Source organism: Bombus bifarius, unplaced genomic scaffold, assembly GCF_011952205.1.
Source record: "Bombus bifarius isolate JDL3187 unplaced genomic scaffold, Bbif_JDL3187 scf7180000008058, whole genome shotgun sequence".
Lineage (NCBI taxonomy): Eukaryota > Metazoa > Arthropoda > Insecta > Hymenoptera > Apidae > Bombus > Bombus bifarius.
In genome coordinates, this window is record NW_022884422.1 from 2534975 (window position 1) to 2549190 (window position 14216).

General features: G+C 41.7%; 1 protein-coding gene across 4 annotated transcripts in view; it reads right to left on the reverse strand.

Annotated features, from left to right (window-relative positions):
* LOC117208202 (mucin-5AC-like) overlaps window positions 1-14216 on the reverse strand; it is a 329389-nt gene that overhangs the window by 302134 nt on the left and 13039 nt on the right. Inside the window, exon 2 of one of the 4 annotated variants that reach the window (XM_033449161.1) lies at window positions 10280-10338. The exons of the other annotated variants lie outside the window; for them this stretch is intronic. The gene's annotated coding sequence lies outside the window, so the exon portion shown is untranslated. The remainder of the gene's footprint in view (window positions 1-10279; window positions 10339-14216) is intronic. 4 annotated transcript variants of the gene reach the window in all.

Consider the following 14216-nt stretch of genomic DNA (forward strand, 5'->3'; position numbering starts at 1 on the left):
TACGTCTACAGTCGATACAGAGTAAACGTTAGCACTGGATTCGATCGACTATCGAGCAACACGTTGCACGCGAATTAAGTCACGAGTAACGCGATAAAACGGAGATGCACGCTCCAACACCGTGCTGCATTGCGAAATGCGGCTTATTATAAACCGCGTAATGTCTCCACATTTACGCAAGGAACTATAAATATGTATATGTGGTTCAATGTATATTCAATAATGTAGATTTCTTTTTTAAATATTCCAAAACCAATCTTACGTTTATTTGGAATAAATCTATTCGGTTTGTTTTCTACTTTATCGCAGCGAGTAAGAGGGCACGTAATGTTTATAAATCATGAATTACTAATTAGTAGTAGTAGAAATACTAATTAGTAAAAGATAGTAAAAAATAAAATAGAATCTCTCGTTCACTACGGTAACTCTTTATATATTCACTAAAGCGAGGAGATCGTACTGAATGTTATATGCGTGAATATAATTAAATTGCACGTGTTTATGCATTCATGAAACCTCCAAAGCTCTAAAAATGAACTGGATATACATAACATGCTGAAGTAAGCTGGATTCGTATCTGATTACGATAATTCATAGAGGAAACGAATCTTTATCTATATAATCGTAAATATTCGCAATCTAAATAAGAAGACGATAACAGAATACAAAACGAATATATTTCGATCAACAGCGTTATGTTTTCGGAGAGTCAAAGATTATATGCGATCTCTAACCTCTGCGCTGTACAAAGGTCAACCGGACTTCTTCGCTGCCGTCGACCTTTCGTGATTTTTGAATAAACCAAAAACAGATCCTCTGACAGACCGTAATTATCGTTGCCCGGACGGAGTTTCTCATGCTCTTCCCGTACGACGACGTGCATTTAAGCGAGAGAGGGCAAGGAGGACCTCGCGAAAGAAGCTGGAAACGCGTAACGGGTAAAGAGAACCAGCAACGAGAAATAAATAACCAGATAAAACGAGGTATAGGACCGGTGAGCGCGAGGCGGGCTGGCAGCAAAGATGAGTAGGAGGAGGAATACGGTGGGAGTTTATCTCGGTTACGGAGCACGTAGTATATACAAGAGGTAAGGAGGCAGAGGAGGCGGGGAAGAACGTTTGCTAAATCGATATTACTATCGCCATCGCCAGCGGCACGACCGTCATAGCCTCTTTCAGAAGACCAGCCCTGAACCAGACCTTCCAAGGATACTGGATTGCCCTCCGTCGATTATCGTTAATTCTTTTTCACCCTCTTACCCTCCTCTACCTGTCCGATCAAATCTTACTTCCCACCCTCCAAAAACGCAGTCAACCCGGATCGTTTGCGGCTGACACGACCGATCTAGTCTTACGTCACCGAGCTGTCGCGAATTTATCCTTCTCGTATCTTAAGAAGTTGTTTTTCTACGATCGGAGTTAAATATGATATCTAGAATTCTGCGACGAATGGTTGTCTGAAGTGAACAGTGAAATGGAAATGTCGTCGTTGAGACGAGGAAATATCATTAATTAACGAATGAAATACGGATGTAGAACTTTAAGAAGCTTCCGTAGAAGATCGTTCCAACCGTACAGATTATATCGATGGCCGTATTTTAGAGTTAATATTATCCTGATAATGCAGTACTAGAGATCCGGATACCTTACTTTTGGAAATAAGTAGGAAAATAAGAAAATAGAATTTCGACGATTGAATGATATAGATAACTTTCTTAACGTATCAAAATAAATAGGAAATGCAGTAACGATTATAATATTCCCTGGAAACAACGACGACACTGTGTATTCGGACTTGAAAAGGCCTCGACCAATTTGCTGGTTGACATCCAACATTTATGCATCCGTTGGATCGTGACGCGGACCGATAATTCGTGCGGGGTGGTTGGATCAAATTAGAAAAATTGTGATCAGGATGATTTACGAGTGGCGGACGAACGGTCGCGCAGACCTAGGGAGAAACGCGCAAGAGGGAATGAAAGGTGGCACTCCGAGAACGGGGGTGGAAATTTATGGCCCCGCAACAGATGCGTCCCCAAAGGACGATATATTCCTTTCCCTAAGAATATAATACGAAAAGGTGGCGGATATACAACTAGCGAAACGCGGGACATTAACTTCTCGCGTTTCTAATTCATACAAAACGAGCATCCTCCTTCCGAACACACCTATATTTCTTTGTCTCTTCATTTCGATGATTAAGTGGAAAATGCAAAATACTTTATCGAATGGAACGCGACATGAACATGTGCACGAAATAACGAGATAGAAAATATCGGGAAAAGATAGTAGAAAACAATACGTACGATAAAATATGATACGACTGCACGCGTTTGAATTATTCGATCCTATCAACTGCTACGTTTAATACTACAATTTTAAAGATAATAATAACTGTACGCATTTGTCATAACTGTGTTTGATATAAGATAGCGGATATACAAGTGGCAAAACATATTAATACACACTATGTGAAATAATCAAGTTACATAAAATGTATAAATGCCAGATATTTTATAAGGGAATATTTTAAATCTGTAATTTAAATAACGTTAAATGAATAACGGAGAAGGAATAATCAAAGTTTATGTAATACATTCCTAAATATTCGTATCGATATCTTGATTAATTTCAAAGATATCAATTGAACAATATCATTGTCCATAACAAAGAATTTCTTCGATAAAGTCTCATGTTTGCAATTCATTTAAAACGAATATTCTTGTCCACAACGTACCTGTGTTATTTTCTTCTCCGTAGTTAGAACGATTAAATGCGAGGTGAACCAAATGCAAAACATCCTATCTCACAGAGCGTAAATCGAGCGCGTGCAAGATAGAAAATATCGGAAAAGTACATGGAAAAACGACACGCTTACATTACTCGGTTCTATCGACCGTGACGTTTGACAATACAATTTCAACGGTGATCATACGCGCTTGTCATCACGGCGCTCGATAAAATTGCTAGCAGATAATTACGCGATAGTCATATAGTGTCCTTGACAATAATCGTGTGAGCGTACGCACAGGCTCGTTCGTGGCAACGTACGTAGTAGCTTCCTGGATTGGAGCTTCGGATAAAATCAAGCCGTGGTAACTGTCTTGCCAAATTCGTAACGGAATCCTAGTGAAGCAAACCGCGCGCATTCACAGAGCGGAAGAAGGAAGTTACATTCGCTCTGAGCGTTCCTTGTTGGATGAGGTAGCTGGAAAATCAGAAGTTACGCTGTTCGTTCGTCACTTAAAGGTTACGTTTCATTGTAAAGGAGAAGAGAACGATGCGTCTTCTCGTAGACGTAGATCGATCGATGTGATACACCACCGTGATTATTATTCTCCAAAAAGCAAACTTATGAAATCCGTCCTGTTCACGATCGAACGATCAATTTAACCTGAAGAAACTTCATCGAACAACCTCTTTTCCGTGAAAACTCTGATCCTTCCAGCATCCCTTTTTCGGCTGGCTCGACGACGAAAACGAAGAGAAGGAAATGAAGGTAAAGGAAGAAAATAAAAGTAAACATTAGATCGATTCTATACTCGAAGGGCAATTAAGCCGTAGGAATTTTTGGAATATCAGTCGAAAGACCCACGAGACGAAGATAACTGCTCCTTTTTCTTTCCATGGTTTTCCCGTATATCCATCTATACGCCGCGACCGATCCTCGTCGCCCTGAATCTACGGCGTGGCTTCAAATCGTAAACCTACCACCCCGGGATCCCTCTCATGAACGAGAAGCATTGTGCTCGATCTAAGTTCTGCGAACGACACACGCGTGCATCGACCACGAGATGAGAGAAGAAGACTCGAGTTCCGAACAGCACAGGGGAGAAAAAAAAGAAGAAAACAGGAGAGGAAGGTCGAGAGGAAACCCTTGGACCTGTCTTTCGTCCCTCGCCACGGCATTCTCTTCTCGCTCCTCGTTTCTGTTCCGATCGGTCTTCCCGGGGAACAACGTGTTCATGGAAATTCGAAACAAAGTCCAGACAACTTCTACCATAGCCAGGGAATACCATTCGCTTCGAGAATCGATAACTTCCGATATTTCTGGCTAGCGAATATTGCATATGCAACGAAGATTCGATAGACAATTTCATATTTTACGAGAAATGCGTTTGTGAGATAAATTGCGAAAGAGAGAACGAATAACAGGTGAGATAAGGACTATCTTCGATAAATAAATAAACGAATAAAGACGATAACGAATAAAGGAGACGATGATACAACGCAAAGAAGAAAATCGACGAAACTGATCGAGAAAAAACGAAAAAAAAAAGTGAGAGCAAATCGGATGTATCGTATGTACATCGTTTGTCGGAAGCGAGAGGAGAAAGTCGATGCTCGTACACGGTCGCTTCGCGGCCAGACGTCCGCTGATATAAACGCATTTATAATTGTATGCGGCGCGCCACGACTGTATGCATTAGCGCATGCCAACTAAACTCGAACTAACTCGAGCCCCGGTGACAAGTGCCCTCGTGGACGGCGCAACTGCAACGCGGGGGACCAGTTATTACTGTCACAGACACGCGCGCCCCGCCCTTCCTGCTCCATCTACCCTGTTTTCAGTCCTGCTCGTCTCTCCCGTTCCGTTTAAGGTCCTTACCGGAATACGGAATCAACGGGACCACGCTCCTCCCCAAACTGAATCAACATTTTATCCGAATAACCGTTTCTTCCTTCTTCCATGGGCCTCGCCTGTCGTCTTTCTGCCAGATGCGAGCCATTTCTGCGCGTCTCTGAATTTTAAGGCTTAAACTGCCGACGATGTCTGCGGATGGCGGATTTTGGTAATAAACGACGGCAGAATATAGAGTTACAGAGTTAATTCTTCGATTACGGCTACGTCGTCGTTAATTCTTGTGTAGCAACCGAAATGTCACAGTTATCCAACTGAGGCGTAAGCAGGTTTGAAATTTTGCCAGTTAAAAGTTTCGCCTTAATATTTGAAAGCTTTAATATTTAGCTAGTAACTGATGCGATAGTTGTTGTGGCATCACGTAAATGAAAATGTATAGACATTTATAAAGGTTAGACATGCATCGGTTAAGGTTTCATAAATTTCATCTTATTAGTCGTAGCTTAAATTTCGGCGCCAAAATATCCAAAGTAGCAGTTTTATGATAAGTAATCAAGATAGTATGATAAGTAATCAAGATAGTATGATAAGTATGATAAGTAAGTAAGATAAGTTATGATAAATATCCAAAGTAGCAGTTTCGATAGAGAATAATTAGAACAATGAATAATTGTTATTTTTTACGGATGTTGGAATACCGTGCTTGTCTCTTTCCTTTTTTCTTCGAAAACGAAGTTCACGGTTGAAAATCCTGTTTGATAAGGATTATGAAATCAGGTATCTTTAAGAACATCGGTAACGAGAATACTAGTGTAAAACGTAATTAAGAATGAATGGAAGCATGCGAGAGATGTGTATCGTAACTGCTATTAAAATTTCTGCTGATTTACTTCATACTGGAGGAGCGTCCTTGAAATCAGGACGCCGTGAAAGGAACAAGCTCGAAACGCAGCAAAACAGTAACGGTAAAATTACGATCCTCCGTGAGACAGTAACCCGGGGAACAATCGAAAATTACCGCGTGTTATAGATTGTTCCATCCAGCGGACGGTTTGCATGGAAATACGCGAGAGAAAACAATGAGAGAACGCCTGTGTCTCGTATTATTCCAACAGTCTGCTCGAGCGAAATGAAAAGACTGCACACAGAGCTGGAGAGTAGCGAGATTGAAAATCGAAGAAAAATTGTTGTTTCGCCTCGATGATTTCGTAGAAACGTAAAAATGTTCAGCCTCGCAAAATTCCGCCAATCACTCGATGCTTGCAAGTATCACGGTCATTGGATAGAAAATTGGAATTACTCTGTTATCGTTAATTACAATTGCTGTGATTTTTACATACGCGCGAACATATACGAACACACGTACATTACGATATTTTTTCCAAGAGAAATGACGACTCTAATTTGGTACTTTGTACTATATCGATATGATTATTCTGGAAAATTTGTGTCAAACGCCATCGAAACAAGCGTGCGAGTTGAAAGCGCATTAATCAACGAGGCTCCCGTTCGAAATCTCCGTTCGCGTTAATTACGCGAAGAATGAATCGACGAGCAGTAACTACCGTACACGGGCGGCGTGGCTCCGATAGAATCGTATGTAAATAGAGCGGAAACGTTCTCTCTTTCGAGGCAGCAGGAGCGCGCCAACTCGCACGTGCACACACGTCGATCACCACCAAGCGTCGCGTTTTTCTAATTAAGGCAATTTTCACGATCGCGTACGAGCCACGAGAACGAATCCGACGGCGATGCATACGACGACCTCGGACGATGCTATTTTCGCGACGACGATTTACGAACGATGACGCTCCTCTATTCGAGTAAAAGGTAAGAAGAAGAAGGAAGACGTAACCGGATATTTTTCGCGATTTCTGCTACGTAGACATTGGAAAATACGCGTCACGCGGTTCATCGTGAAACGAACGCACCGCGTTCCTCCTTTTTCACTACGTTTTTTTCTCGAAATTGCGATAAACACGACTTTTGTCGCAAAGTATAGGTGTTTACAGCGTGCACGATGTTCGTCTATTCGCAGTATGAATTCGCGCTAAGTAAAGTACCCAAACGATCCTCGATTAAAGTTTCAGTCGTCGGTATACTGTGTACGACGCAGTAGAAAAAGAGAGGAAAAACGGCGAACGACGCAACGGCGGAACACGCCGTGCAAAAACGAGGCAAACACATTGCCAGAGAGAACGACTCTGTATTTTACGCACGAGGTTACACGGAGGGCGAGTACATCCATTTGTGCGTGTTTTACGAGGTGTGTTAAGGTGTGCGACTCTGCATCCACCAACCGGTTATCGATCACGCAATGCTTCCAGAGACATCGTCGAACCTTTTATCGAAAATTTGGAACGGTCTCACGAAGACTACACACTCGTTCGACTCATTTCGTTTAAATAATTTTCTCATTTTTAATATCTTTTCTCACCGAAGAAAGAGTATTTTCTCATTCTTCCGTTATCGTATTACAGATTAATGGCGTCCCATGATATACAAGTTTGATTCTGTGTAAAGTTAAAGGTTTCCTAAGGTGTTGAAGCTTATATGACTGACGTAGCCCTTGTTATACCGTATAGGAACACGTTTAACACGGTCTTCGCTTTCCGAGTGCATCTTCGCGAGTCCCGGAGCCGCAAGAACGTGAAAGGGAGCAGCGAATCGCAGAAATTACAGGAAAACAGCGATGGAACGCGGTCGTCGTCGCCGGTAGACACCGTTACGCCGTTAGTCGTCCCACTTACGACCAGAACTCGATTCGCGCTCGTCAACAGAAACGAGCTGCCGGTAAATTTCATTATCTCGAAACCGCGAAAATCGAAACGACTTTCTCCCCAACATTTTAATGATTTACAAAATATTCCCTTCTTTTCTGCTCTTCTCTAAAATCTGACACTTTTTTTTACAAAGAAATGGGGAGAAAGGGAGAGAAAAGGACGGAAAGACTCAATTCCATACACTTTCGAGTCGACAGAGGCATTCGCCTTTCCCTCGAAGAATCCTAGGACCGCGATTCCGAGACTCGATCGATTCTCGAGTACATTTGGAGCGTCGCGCGACGAAATCGCTTTTCACGAAGGTACGATCGCGTTTCTACGAAATTGGCCGGGCTCAATCTCGAGAATAGACGCGTCCTCTCGATTCTCGACGCACGTTGCACGATACGCAGGAATTCGTGGAGGCCCGTGGATACACCGCTGGGACAAGTCGGCCCACCCATTGAGATCGAAATATCCTTTCCCTCTAGATATATGACGTTTACATCGTCACTCTTGGCACGCGGTTCCCTCCACCGATCCTCGCTCTGTCTCTCTTCACGACTCTCTTTGGTATCCGATGAAACGGGTTTCGCTCCCAACTTCACCGTGGAACTGTATAACCCACGTTGCCGCCGCTGCGCTCTCTATGCATTTTCTCTTTGCTACGTGTTCCTTCGTCCCACTGTCTCTGTTTTTCTCTCCTCTTCTCCGTCTGTTTCTCTCGCGAGGAACCTTTGACGCCGCGCCACCTCGACTAAGAATAATTGAACGATACGGAAATCTCGACGGAGTTTCTGGGAAAAATGGTCGGGTACCGGTGCGTAAAGCGTTTCTGATGTTAATATTCCGTGGGTTTTACGTCGGCAATGGGCGAGCGTATACTTTGGTTACAATAATTGGACTTCGTTTTCCATTTGAAATTTTAAGTGGAAGGAGCAAGGCAAAGTATTCGAGAGTCGAAGGAACTTTGTGGAAGTTCACGGAACAACCAATGGTTTTGTTTTATCTGCGTTCTACCTGCTATTTGGTTCTCTTCGTTGAGATAATGTAATTGAAAAGGGACTCGGTTTCAAAAATGTAGTTTAATGGAATTCAATTGCATTGCGCCGTGTAAACATTAAGTTTCTTCCGCTTCGTTTTCAGGATAATTCCAATAATCGTGGAGTACGTAGAGGGAACGTGAAATTGAACGTTATACGGCTATGAACAAGCTGCACGAGTCGTACGCTGTGAACGCACGCAAAAGGGTACCTTGTGTTTCGCTTTGAAACTACTCGGCTTCTATATCTCAAACACGATGGTCTTGAAAATTATGCAAAAGCCGATTCTGAGGAACGTTTGGTCTTTTCATTTATTATTTCATTATTAAATAACGAGAATAAGCTCTTTGATATGAAATACATAGATAATGAAAATGAATGAAATAAAACGAGGGGAAAGCAAAAAGAGAAGGAAAAGAAGACAGAGCACTGGATAATTTCCGACAAACAAAAATTTCTTAAATATTGAGTACACTATGAAACAATCGTTATTAAACTGCATGATTTCAACTGCATGCCAAAGACTTTCTTCAAACGTTAAACATTTTTCTCTTGATTGAAACTAAAGCGAGATTTTTATCGAAACAATTCGTAGATTGAGACACGGCTAATATAATAAACAACATGATCACACAATGATGCAAATATATATCATACGAATATAAATATATAGAAATATCTTCCTATGCGAAATCCACGAATATTTAATAATGCGGTTTTTTGATCATTACGAAGATTGGGAAAAGGAAAAAGATTGCGCGGGATGCAACGTAGAATCGCGACGGAATTTCGTAGAAGAAACAACTCGTACAGCCCGTACATGAGTTTTCCTTTGAAGTAGGTGACTCCTGAACGAACACGTTCCCTATCCGTGAGCAGTTTGCAGACAGTTTGTGAACTTGGACGGATACGGAGGGAGTTTTAGAGAAACGCGAGAACTTAACGGACGGACGAGGCAGCCCTGCTGTTAAGCTAATCGTCACGATACCTTCTCACCTATATAATTCATATACCTCGCTCGAACGCTTCCATGTAGCGCAAACTTCTTCGAGGAATCGAGAGAGGAAGTACATCGTTCGGAATAATTGGAAGATCGTTCACCGAAAGCCGAACGTTCCGCGAAATTTATATTTTAACGAGCGACGACGAAAATTCATTTATGTCCATCGAAATAGTATATACAAGGCGCAACGTATATACGACGACTTATGGTTTCGGAAAAATAGTATCCGTTGGAAATATTGCAACAAGTAAAAGGTTTTAAAGCGTATTATTAATTGCACGTAAATTACTGTGAATTATTTTAATAATGGATTTTCATGACTGGCGAAATTACATACGTGTCACGCCAATAACGAAGTATGATGGAAAAAGAAGGGAGAAACAGAGAAGGAGAAAAGGTGGGAAAGAGATGACGTACATATGTAACATGTTTTAATAAGAGCTTCCGTAAATTCGATATACGTGCTTCAAATTTTATCCCTTTCATCGATTCCGTTTCACCGCCGCACATCGTCCACTCCCCACGCATTTTTTGTTTTGTTCGATCGGTTCCGCCCTCTAGCGCGATATTTATTTATTTCTTTTTTTCAAGCGATTCCCGTGTTTCGGATTACCTTTTACAGCGAACTGTTATTTATTAAAGCGATACGTCAGCCGGAATATATCGATCGATCGAACCCGACCGAGTATGCGTGTATTACCATCGAGAGAACGCTTCGATGAGAACAAAGAAATACGATCGAACGAAAACGGAAAAGAAGAAACGGGAGAGGAAAAAAGCAAAAAAGAAATAAGATCGATAACAAAGGACAAGGAAGAAAAATGAATAAAAAGACGAGAGCAGAGAAGACATTGCAATCTATGAAGTCATTGGCATGATGAACGCATTACCTTCGTTTCAGTCAGTGACGTGTCACCCGTGGTAATAATTCCCAAAGGGAGGCACGAAGCTGAAAGAAAAGACAGACGGTCCTTCAGCACGGAGGAATTTAAAGAGGACCAGTAGAGGCGACGACGGGGTGACGAGACGACGGGTTAGAGAGAAACGTATTTGCATTTACATTGGCGCGCTCAAATCGTCGGAAAGAAGAGCGTGGAATAAAGGAAGCAACCAGGAACCAAGAAAAGAACTTTATCACGCCGTGAAATCGATTTTTAACTCTCGTCTCTTCTCCTCCCAATCTAGTCTATGATACTAACGGAATCATCGCGAACAACGAACCAAGAGACTCTTAAATATTAAACGAAATTTTGTAGCGTTTCAAGTAGGTGTCATAGTTCCAACAGAACAAAACGAATCGTACATAATTATAATAATATAAATGAAAAAATGTTGTGCGTTTATTATTTCCTTATAAAACGAAATTTTCGGGACGACCTGATATTTCCATCTTCGGACGTTTCGTTCGTTAAAACACGTATCCGCTGTAATCGTAACCTAAGGCTTCACAGCAACAAAAATGCTAATTCTATCTGTAGTAACTTGTGGATTCTTAGAGTAAGGACAAGTGATTGCTGGTAGAGTTTAAAGTTTAAGGTATTTTAATGAGTGATATTCGATAACAAAAGGACAGACTACGATATCTTCGCACGCCGACTCACATTCCGTGTCCGCTCAACTCACACTCTGCTTCTCGACTGACTCTCTGGCCGTTGTAGCACTCTATTGTCTATTGCTGGGCCCACCGCACACGTGTTCTACAGACGCTCGTAGCCAGGGTCACGTAGGTCTTTTCGGCTATTTACCTATTTACCTGAAGGACCCGGTAATGCATTGATGGAGCCGACAGCGCCTCTCGCGACATTGTCTGTAGTTAGCTCGACGTTTCTTGGGCCCTTCTCCCCGATACTACATATCTATGTCTCGAAACAGTGCCGTATACGCGTATCGTCAAAATCTATCAGATACAAGCCAGAAACAGTTGTTATAACAGAAACGAAACGGCGAAGAGGGTAAACAACGAGAACACGGGAAAGCAAGTGGAAAGAAAAAAAGAGAAGGCAATCGTACTGGACCAGGGGCGCGTTTAGAAAGCAACAAAACGGGGTAGCCCTCGATACGACAACTTTCGCCATTATTGCGGAGTGTTGTCGCACGAACGAAGATGAAACCCGAGGAAACCGAGATGGAAAAGACGGACAAAAGAGGGTTACGGATCCCTGGAAACACGGACAAAGAGAGATTCAGGCAGGTTACGAGGGTGGATAAAGCAAGGGGAAGACAAGAAAGATCGTAGAATTTAAGGGTTGCGAAGCATGCCACACGTGGAGGGAGTGGAGGGTGGAAAAGCGACTAGCGAAATTAAAAGCGAAAGCAGAAGTTGGAACGCATCTGCTCTCTTCTTCTTCGCCTTTGCTTCCATTTTCGTTACGTCCACGTTTCAGGTGGTCCGCTATCGGTCGTTAACCGTTAAACGTTGATATTCTGTCGGGCGAGGGCACAACACGGTTAACCTGTTAATCGAGCAAATCGTTTAATTGGTTGTACACGGTTGGTTAAGCGACGGCTACCTCTTCCCGAGAATACGAGGGAGAAAATTGAATTCGACCGAGGACCCTGTAGCTTTTACCGGAGAATTAAATTCTTTTCGCGATTCTAGTGACACGCAGATGTACAACATTTCGGGGGAATAAATAAATCGATATCTTACAACCAGACTCTTCCATAAAACTCCTATTAATTCGAGAAGAAAGTACTGGAAATCGCTGCTCGACCGTTGAAACAATAATTCTTCCTCGCTCTTTTCTATCCTTCTCTTTCGCTAGCTCGCGTACAGTCGTAATTTCACATCGCCGATTATATAACGGAGAAAATTCTCCAAACGGATGTCATTCTCGAGCTGCTTGCATAGGAGAGCCTGCAGCGATCGATAGTCGACTCTTGATCCCATTATCACACGACAATACGATTTCGCGCACGTTTGTATCTCATTAACCGAGAAAGAACGATAAAGTTAGATAACGTTTAACACGACGCGACGGTCAGCGAAACGTTTAAGTAACCGACTTAACAACCTCTCTCTTTACTCTTTCTCTTCCATCTCTGTGCACGAAGCGAGATTAGCCTCGCTCACAGTGCTCCAACTTCCTACTGAATCGAGACGAATACAATGGCCGATACGATTATCTTCGCCTGTCACGCGGTACGAATCGCTGATAACTCTGTTATCAGCTCGTCCTCGCTTAATGGTTATCCTCGTCCCTTCTCTCTTTCTCTTCCACCTGATCCCTAAGCGAAACGTTAATGAGCGAATTCACGCTCGATTATTAAACCCCGTTTCCGGGGCGTATCACGTAGATAAACAGCCAAGCTTCCACGAACCTCGACGAAACTAATTAATCCAGGCAAATCGAGGCGAGAATATTTAGAAGATATTCGAGAAACACAAGTTATGGGTGAGCTAGTCGAATCGAATACGTTGCTCGCCGGTACAGAAATTATTACTTTCGCGAGCTTACACGCCACGTGTATTCTAACGACAGTTTGAAACTGTGCCAATGTTTACTACCATGACAGAATGTCAAATCAATTCACCGTTTGTATATATATAGAGGATATATATATAGAGGGAGAGAGGTATATATATGCGGAGATGAAAGAACATCGGGATTTCCCGTCTGGAATGTTGGGAAAACCTCCAATACCCTAGTCCAGACTTTTACTATAGCTACACTTAAGTAATAAAAATAAAAAATAGTTTTAACGTTCCAATCTGGCTTTATGACGATGGGCTCGGGCTCGAAGTGACATAGCGGGTCACTGGACGTAGCCACGGTCACGGGAGGGACGTGTACCTGACAGAGGTATGGAATGATTATATGGCTCTCCTTAAAAAACAAAGATTGACCCGAGAAGTGGGGACAGGAATATATAAGGGCAGTTTTATTTGGATTACGAGTTAATTAGTTGGTTAGTCGTTGGGCGAATTGCTGATCGAGTTATCGAGAAAGTTGTCCGAATCGTGTATTACGTTGGTACTCGTCATTCCGTGGACCGTGAATTCGTTATCGAACCTGAATTCGTTGTCACCATCATCTCGACCATCCTATCGCCGCTATTACTCATAGCCTCTTGTAGTGTCCACATTTTGTATCAATAAACATTAGCTACATTCGCGATGGTAAAGTAAGTAAAGGTTCATCGAACGCCCCCAAAATTCCAACCTTAATCCGACATATATATATATATATATATATATAGTTACAACTTTTCAAAACGAATTTTTCTTGCATTCTTTTCATTACGTAAAAGATTCGAAAATTTGTAGAATATAGAGGTAAATGGATTGAATATCGAATAGATAGGAATATGTACATGAAAAATCAAATAACGTAAAATAAGTTAAACGAAATACACGCACTGTTCAAAAGAATTAGATCGCTTGTATAATACTATGAACGGTTCTGTTGCGTCAACCGAGCGAATAGAAGCGAAAATAACATATATATTTGATAAATTGACACGAAATAAGTATAATACTGATATGAAATTAATTTCGCTGAGAAATTAACTTCGCTGGAGAAAAGATAAAACAGTCGATTTCTATGACATTTATAAATCTATGAATCTATAAAATACTGTTAATCATCGTTATATTTATTTATGTCTTTTATAAACGAATACATTCGCTACAAATGTTGAAGGAAAGCATCGTTATAATAATACTACGATAAAAATTAACGTCGAGGCAACCATTTAAAAAACATGTACAGACGCTTGGACTGAATATAAAAATCAAAATGTCACGTCATGCGATTCTCATAATTGTGTTGAACAGCGTCACAAACTTATACAGCGCATCGAAACTTCAACGTATGTACCAGATAC